The 7,634-nt window shown below is 36.1% G+C and overlaps 1 long non-coding RNA gene across 1 annotated transcript; it reads right to left on the bottom strand.

The window, feature by feature from the left end:
* Positions 1-2,010: 2,010 nt before the first annotated feature.
* On the bottom strand, positions 2,011-3,891 carry LOC128026751 (uncharacterized). Its single transcript, XR_008186515.1, has 3 exons — positions 3,768-3,891; positions 3,261-3,329; positions 2,011-3,177 (listed from the first exon to the last, which is right to left on the bottom strand). It is a non-coding gene; the product is annotated as an uncharacterized LOC128026751 (long non-coding RNA).
* Positions 3,892-7,634: the final 3,743 nt, after the last annotated feature.

Genomic DNA, 7,634 nt, shown 5'->3' with positions numbered 1-7,634 from the left:
AATGCTTTCTGTGTCAAGGTGAAAACTGGGGTAACAGCTTGGAAATAAAGAAAATGTATACATTTAATTAAAGTTTTAACTTCTTCCTGCAGATCAATTGTAATGTACTTACAATAAAGAGTCCATTGAGAAGAAGGATAGGTTTCTCCAGCAGGCCAAAAATTCTTCAAAATAATGTACAGTCATTATCTCAAAATAATCAGGGAGATCAAGAAGTGTAGGGGTCTTTTATAACCCTGAAGTGATCAAATAAAACAGTCACATTCATTACACTGTATATACAGTGGGTACGGAAATAATTCAGACCCTCTTAAATTTTTCACTCTTTGATATATTGCAGCCATTTGCTAAAATCATTAAAGTAAATTTCCTCAATGTACACACAGCACCCCATATTGGCAGAAAAACACAGAATTGTTGACATTTTTGCACATTTATTAAATAAGAAAAACGGAAGTATCACATTGTCCTAAGTATTCAGACCCTGTGCTGTGACACTCATATACTATATAACTCAGGTGCTGTCTATTTCTTATGATCATCCTTGAGATGGTTTTACACCTTTATTTGAGTCCAGCTGTGTTTGATTATACTGATTGGACTTGATTAGCCCCCATGGAGTTTGCTAAGAAACACATCTGAAGGATTCTCTGGTCCGATGAGACCAAGATAGAACTTTTTGGCCTTAATTCTGAGCAGTATTTGTGAAGAAAACCAGGCACTGCTCACCACCTGTCCAATACAGTCCCAACAGTGAATCATGGTGGTGGCAGCATCATGCTGTGGGGATGTTTTTTAGCTGCAGGGCCAGGATGACTGGTTGCAATCGAGGGAATGATGAATGCAGCCAAGTACAGGGATATCCTGGAAGAAAACCTTCTCCAGAGTGCTGGGGACCTCAGACTGGGCCGGAGGTTTACCTTCCAACAAGACAATGACCCTAAGCACACAGCTAAAATAACGAAGGAGTGGCTTCACAACAACTCCGTGACTGTTCTTGAATGGTCCAGCCAGAGCCCTGACTTAAACCCAATTGAGCATCTCTGGAGAGACCTGAAAATGGCTGTCCACCAACGTTTATCATCCAACCTAACAGAACTGGAGAGAATCTGCATGGAGGAATGGCAGAGGATCCCCAAATCCAGGTGTGAAAAACGTGTTGCATCTTTCCCAAAAACACTCATGGCTGTATTAGATCAAAAGGGTACTTCTACAAAATACTGAGCAAAGGGTCTGAATACTTAGGACCATGTGATTTATTTCAGTTTTTCTTTTTTTTCTTTTTTATAAATGTGCAAAAATGTAAATTCTGTGTTTTTGTCAATATGGGGTGTTGAGTGTACATTTGTGGAAAAAATATGGACCTAAATTATTTTAGCAAATGGTTGCATTAGCAAAGAGTAAAAAAATTAAGGGGGTCTGAATACTTTCTGTCTTTCAGTTAGCACCTTCTAAGATTATATACTAGATTAGATCTAATGTGTAGGGTGTGCAAACAAAAAAATACAGAGGTCCATTTGTAGAGCATAATTTTCATTTTGTAAGTAGGCCTATCAACCTTTTTATAGCTTTAATATAATTTTGTTTTGAATAATCAGTTGTTTTGTGTGGTTGGTTCTAGTTTGACTGTTATGTATTATATGAAACTTAGAGAATATCTAACAGATGTCTCAAATTACTTTAAAATACTACTACTATTCTGAAAAAGACAGCAGAACTGACTTCCCTCTTTGTCCAGTGGTCAAATGAAAGCTGGAACTCTGTTTAGAGGAAACTAAAACCTGTTTTAAAGTGATTTACAGCAAATTAAGTGTTCTAGCGGATTTCTCAGGCTCTTACAGGATTAACCCGACAATTTCACTGTAAGTTTAGGTTTCACAATTAAAGCTCTTGCTGGATGCGTAAGTATCATTTTCCAGGAAAAAAAAACACACACACACACACGGCTATTACAGTGGAATTTGGAATACAGTGGAGTAGAATTTGTGAGACAAGATCCTGAAAAGGTCCTTTGGATGAAATTTTTTTTTTATTAAAAAAAAAAAAAAATTGTTTTTGTACATCGATTTATACAGTGATATCTAATCATACACTGATCTTTAACATTGAAGGCAAAACACATGCGAAACAAAGAACTAAACTTCACAAATAACAAAGATTCAAGCTGTTTATTTACATAGCCTATTTCACGATACTTTGATGGTGATGAATGAACTGTGTACAGAATAACAGAATCTATTACAATAATTTTTTGCCTGTGTACACAGTTAAAATATCATGCAGATGTAAATCTTTTTGCTTGCCACAAAATAATAATAAAAATACATATTGAATATACTGTACTGTAATATACTGTAGTGGCATTGTATGGTACAATATTTGAAAGTTGGTGATTAACCCCCCCCATCCCCCCGCCACACCCATGTGCAAACCACTGTTTATTGCCATGATGGAGGATACATTGAAAATCCTTTACCATTGTGTAGCAAAACATACTCTCTTTCATCTTGTTCACCTGTAGTGATTCTCATTACTTCTTTGTCTGCATGTATGATGAAACTACAGTTGCTCTTTGGAGCATCAGGTGCGGTAAGGTATTGTGTAATGAGATGGTCTAGACATGCTATCAAACCATGACATGTGGGCTTTTCTTTCTGCAACCAAACCTTTTTGTAGAGTAAACCCTCAGCAGTGATGTTCTCTAGCTTTAACCGACATTTAGTTTCCACAGTTGTGCATGGACCTTTATAGCGAGTGGCATAAGTGACTGAGAACCTGTTGCATTTGATGTGTAGACTTGTCAGATCCTCTTTAGTAACAGCTTCTTGAGCTTGTGTAAAACAGGATTTAATCTCATCCTGGCAGGTGTGGTGGTAAAATGCATTGGCCTCAATCGAAAATATTTTATTATTACGTGAAAGGGTAAAGACATTGACATGGGTTTGGTTGTCTTCTGATGTTACGGTAAAAACATACGTGGCATCCTCACCAATTTGTACACAAAAGTAATCTCCTTTAACCACCAATTTTGAGGACTGTTTTAGAGGATGATCTCTAAAGAATCTCTCAGCAAAGTCCAAGTTTGAGAGAAGGGTGCTGTCTGTAATGTTATTTTCTTTCAGTTCACGCTTTACAGACAGTATGTTTTCCATGTTAGGTAGAAAATCTGGGTAACAGCTTGGAAACAAAATAAAAATTATATGTACATTTTATATACATTTAATGAAAGTTTTCCTGCAGATCGTTATTAATGTACTTACAATGAAGTGTTCATTGAGAGCGAGGTGAGGTTTCTCTAGCAGGCCAAAATTTCACAGGAGTAATCCACACTGTCATCAGATACAGCAGTCATTTACTCAGAATAATGTGCAGTCATTCTCTCAAAATAAACAGGGTGATCAGAAGTGCATGGGACTTTTATAACCCTGAGGTATTATAAAACAGAATGCTTTACCTAAATCTCTGTTTATCAGAGTATGAAGTAATTCGAAAAAAGTTTGTTTTAATGAGGTACGTGTATGGGAATACACACATAAATATATCTTTTGGTGTGCTAGTTCCTTTTGGAAAGAAGTATAAAGACTTCTTTAAGACTCTTTAAGACCCATTTACTTTGACATATATGACACCTAATGTTAATTTCTTCAATATTATCAGACTTAAACTCTTAGAGAAATACAACACTTTGAAATACTAAATGGACGATCCATTTTGACTGTATTTTGTGTACATAAAACATATGGAAAAAGACAGTTGGACAGACTTACCTACTGTAGATCTTTGTTCTGTGGTCATATAAAAGATAGAACTTTGAAAAACGTTTGGTCTTTGTCAAATGTTGTCTTCTAGTAGCTCAGGATTCACTGTAAGTTTCACTTTCAGTTTAACATCAGTTTCACTTTCTGGGAAACGTGTCATTATAGGCGGGGAGAAACAGAAGAAACAGAACAAGACTAGAATAAGCATATACAGATATAGAATTGAACTGAATTTCTTTATTGTTATTGTAAGCCTACAACTTAAATTTTACCCACCAACAAAATTTAACATGCAAACTGCACACTAAATGCAGTTAAAAAATAAAAAAATAAAAAAATAAAAGCAACAATCTAATATATAATAAGTCACAACACACTTATTAAGCATTACTATAAATAAACCAATCAATGCCCCACAAAACTTATTAAATTACTATTACAACTCAAAAAAAAAAAAAAAAAAATTGTTAGCTTGATTCAGAGCATTAATGGCTCTGGGAATAAAACTGTTCCTCAAACGTGAGGTACAAGCAAGCGTAAATTGTCAAAATGTTTAAAGATGTGGTGGCATGGATGTGTAGAGTCTTTACAGATGATAGCCTTTGCTAGACAGCATGACCTATAGATATATTCTAATGCTGGTACTGTAGTTCATCTCCGATTATCCTCTGTGCTCGCAAGACTACCCACTCGAGTGCTTTTTTATCATTAACTCTACAGTTAGAAAACCATACAGAAATGCAATATATTAGAATGCTTTCTATAGTACACCAATAAAAAGTGATCAGCTTCTGTTGAGGTTAAAAAGATTTCCTTGATGTCCTCAAGGAAAATAGTCTTTGCTGAGCTTTCTTTATTAATGCCGTGATATTTGTGGACCCAGTAATGTACTCATGAGATGTATTACCTCCTTAGTCTTTTCTGTATTAAGGGTCAGATTGTTTTTAGAGCACCAAGTTTTATATGTCCGCTCTGTAGGCTGATTCGTCATTGTTAGGAATCAGTCCAATTACTGTGGTGTCATCCGCAAATTTAACAATAATGTTAATGGAAAATGAAGGAACGTAACCATGTGTTAAGAGGGAATAAAGGATGGGACTCAGTACATATCCTTGTGGCATGTCAATACAGCTGTATTATACTTTATTTAATGTTTAAAATGATGTATCTATCAAACAATACAAATAAACATTCATTTTGGGGCGAATAATTTATAAACGTGGAAACACATTTAGCGTTTAGACACATATAATTTACAGTACATGCCAGTGCAGAGATCTTTAGCATTGAAAGACTTTGAAATTAATTTAATGTTCCTTTAGAGAACTATTGGAATAGGACAGAATATTTTGATAATTCAGTTCTGTATTACTCAGCAGAACTGTTACACAGCATGTATTGTGTTGGAACTCATCTATCTGTGGCCGTGGCCAATGTTTAATATATTGGCAGTGTAAAATCAAATTTCTAAAAGGCAGAAAGAATCACTGAATCATGCACACTGCACTAGTATTGATGGTTTTATGACTTTTTTGTGTCATTGCACTTGGTTGCCCCACCCAAAGTAAAATTTAATTAGTCTAAAATCCTGCTCCATAGAATTATACATATGTTCTGATTGGCTGTTATTGTGCCATGTGAATACAGTGTTTACACATTAGATTTCAGACAAATGACTTCCAACACACTCTCATGTCCATTCATACCTTTTTTTTATGTTTTGGAAATTGGTGGCCAATTCCTAATACAAATGACCTCATTTTTTTATTTTTGTATGATCTGCTTAAACTCCACTGACAGTTATTTTAGCTTTTATGTTTTTAAATACAGATTACAACAAAAACCTAAATGTGTAATTTAGGTACATTTTGACATGCCAAGGTTTTGCAATTTGCAAACAGGTATAATGAAATCATGGGACCTATCTAAAAAGGGGTCAATGTCTGACAAAACCTTTTTTTTTTTTTTTTTTTTTTTTACTTTTGACCAGTAGGAAATTTATTCCAGTGAAAGAAAATCAAATAACACTTTATTCCACTCCGACACTATTGCTGGTTTATCAGCTAGCCTACTTTATGTTTTGGCAAATCGTTGATGATTACTATGAATTTCTTTGATGGTTAGGTTTAGGTTGAGGTTACGCGTTTTTCTAAAGATCTTACATTTTTTTATAAATCACATTCGCCAGCTTGTAAAGTAGTTATATTTTCTCATGAAATCTAATTAGTAAGGATAGATAACATGGGATGATGTAAGAAAGGAAAAAAGACAGGAGAAGGAGAAAGAGCAGATGAGGGTTGAAACGACCAGACAAAACAAGAAAAGAAAAGAAAAGAAAGGAAAAAGTCGACTAAGGTGAAAAGCTGGTATTGAACGCCTTTTGATCTAAAACCTCTGCCTGCCAAGGGGCAGTTGCCATGGCAACACCGAGCTGCCAAAGATATTTGTTGATGGATGACAGTTTGAGCCAGCAGCATTAGACAGATTCTACATCTGGAAGAACAAAAAGAGACAGAGAGAGTAGAGGCATCATGCTCCTCTACTCCTCTATTAGTGTTGACAATGACATGATGCTTGTCATACTGTGCATCACAACACACCCACACACAGTTCCTCTCTCTCAGACTGCCATGGTGCCCCAGGGAATGTGAGTTGAACGCTGAGGCCGGCTGTCATTTTTGAAATTAGACTCATGTGGCATTTAAGTGCATTCAGAGTATATGAAGCTTTTTTGTTGTTTACATCTTGTTTGTTTAACTGTGCATAAATGCTGCAAAAAAATGTTCTTCCTAATGAAAATTTCTCTCTCTGTCTGATAGCTCCTGAATCCTGTATCATTAGTCAGACCGGGAACACTTATCTCAAATAATTCAAAAGCGCAGCCAGGCCTGTCATTACACAGATATGAAAACAGGAGATTGGTGGGGGGAAGTGTGCGAGATTGAACTACAACAATATGTTAGCCAGGGAGGGTTCAGGAGAGACTGAGAAAGACAAAAAAATGAGTAATGAGAAATAAAGTAAGAACAGTATCAAATTCCTTTTAAAGGGATACTCCACCACAAAATGCATTTTTTGTCATTAATCATTTACCCCCATGTCGTTCCAAACCCGTAAAAGCTTTGTTCATCTTCAGAACACAATTTAAGATATTTTGGATGAAAATTGGGAGGCTTGTGACTGTCCCATTAACTGCCCAGTAAATCACACTGTCAAGGTCCAGAAATGTATGAAAGATAAGAATAATCCATAGTCCAAAGCGGTGAAGAACACTTTTGTGCACGAAAAAAAAAAAAAAACAATAATAAAAACTTTATTCAACAATTCGTCTCCTCTGTATCTTTCCGCATCTCCTAGCGCCATTTTGGAGAATATCTACTCAATGCAAGCAACTCTTCTGTGTCTGCCGCGACACAAGGATACATTGTCTACATGTGTTTATGCTTTGATTTGAACGAAAACAGCGCATCTGTGCAGCATGGCTGACAGAGAAGATGCTTGTGCTCAGCGGATATTCTCCAACATGGTGTATGGTGATGCGTAGACACAGAGGTAATTCTAATTGGTTAGGGTTAGGAATAGGGGTAGGGGGTACAAGAGGGTGCTAAGCACTCTCACACAAAATAAATAGCAACTGCAGTTAATTAGAATAGATTAGATTCAACTTTATTGTCATTCCACAGGTACGGTACAAGGCAACGAAATGCAGTTAGCATCTAACCAGAAAATGCTGTAATAATGGCATTTCATTGCAGATTTGGCGAACTATTCAGTCGAACTGTCGAATTGTACTACCCATTGTTTTAATGGGAGGTAGCAAAATCTGACAGGGTAGGACAAATCGACAGAACGCTGGGCCTTGTAGCATTCACCTTT

This window comes from Carassius gibelio, chromosome A13, assembly GCF_023724105.1.
Source record: "Carassius gibelio isolate Cgi1373 ecotype wild population from Czech Republic chromosome A13, carGib1.2-hapl.c, whole genome shotgun sequence".
Classification (NCBI taxonomy): Eukaryota; Metazoa; Chordata; class Actinopteri; order Cypriniformes; family Cyprinidae; genus Carassius; species Carassius gibelio.
Note: the sequence above shows the minus strand (reverse complement) of the source record. Positions and strands in the feature narration are given on the sequence as shown.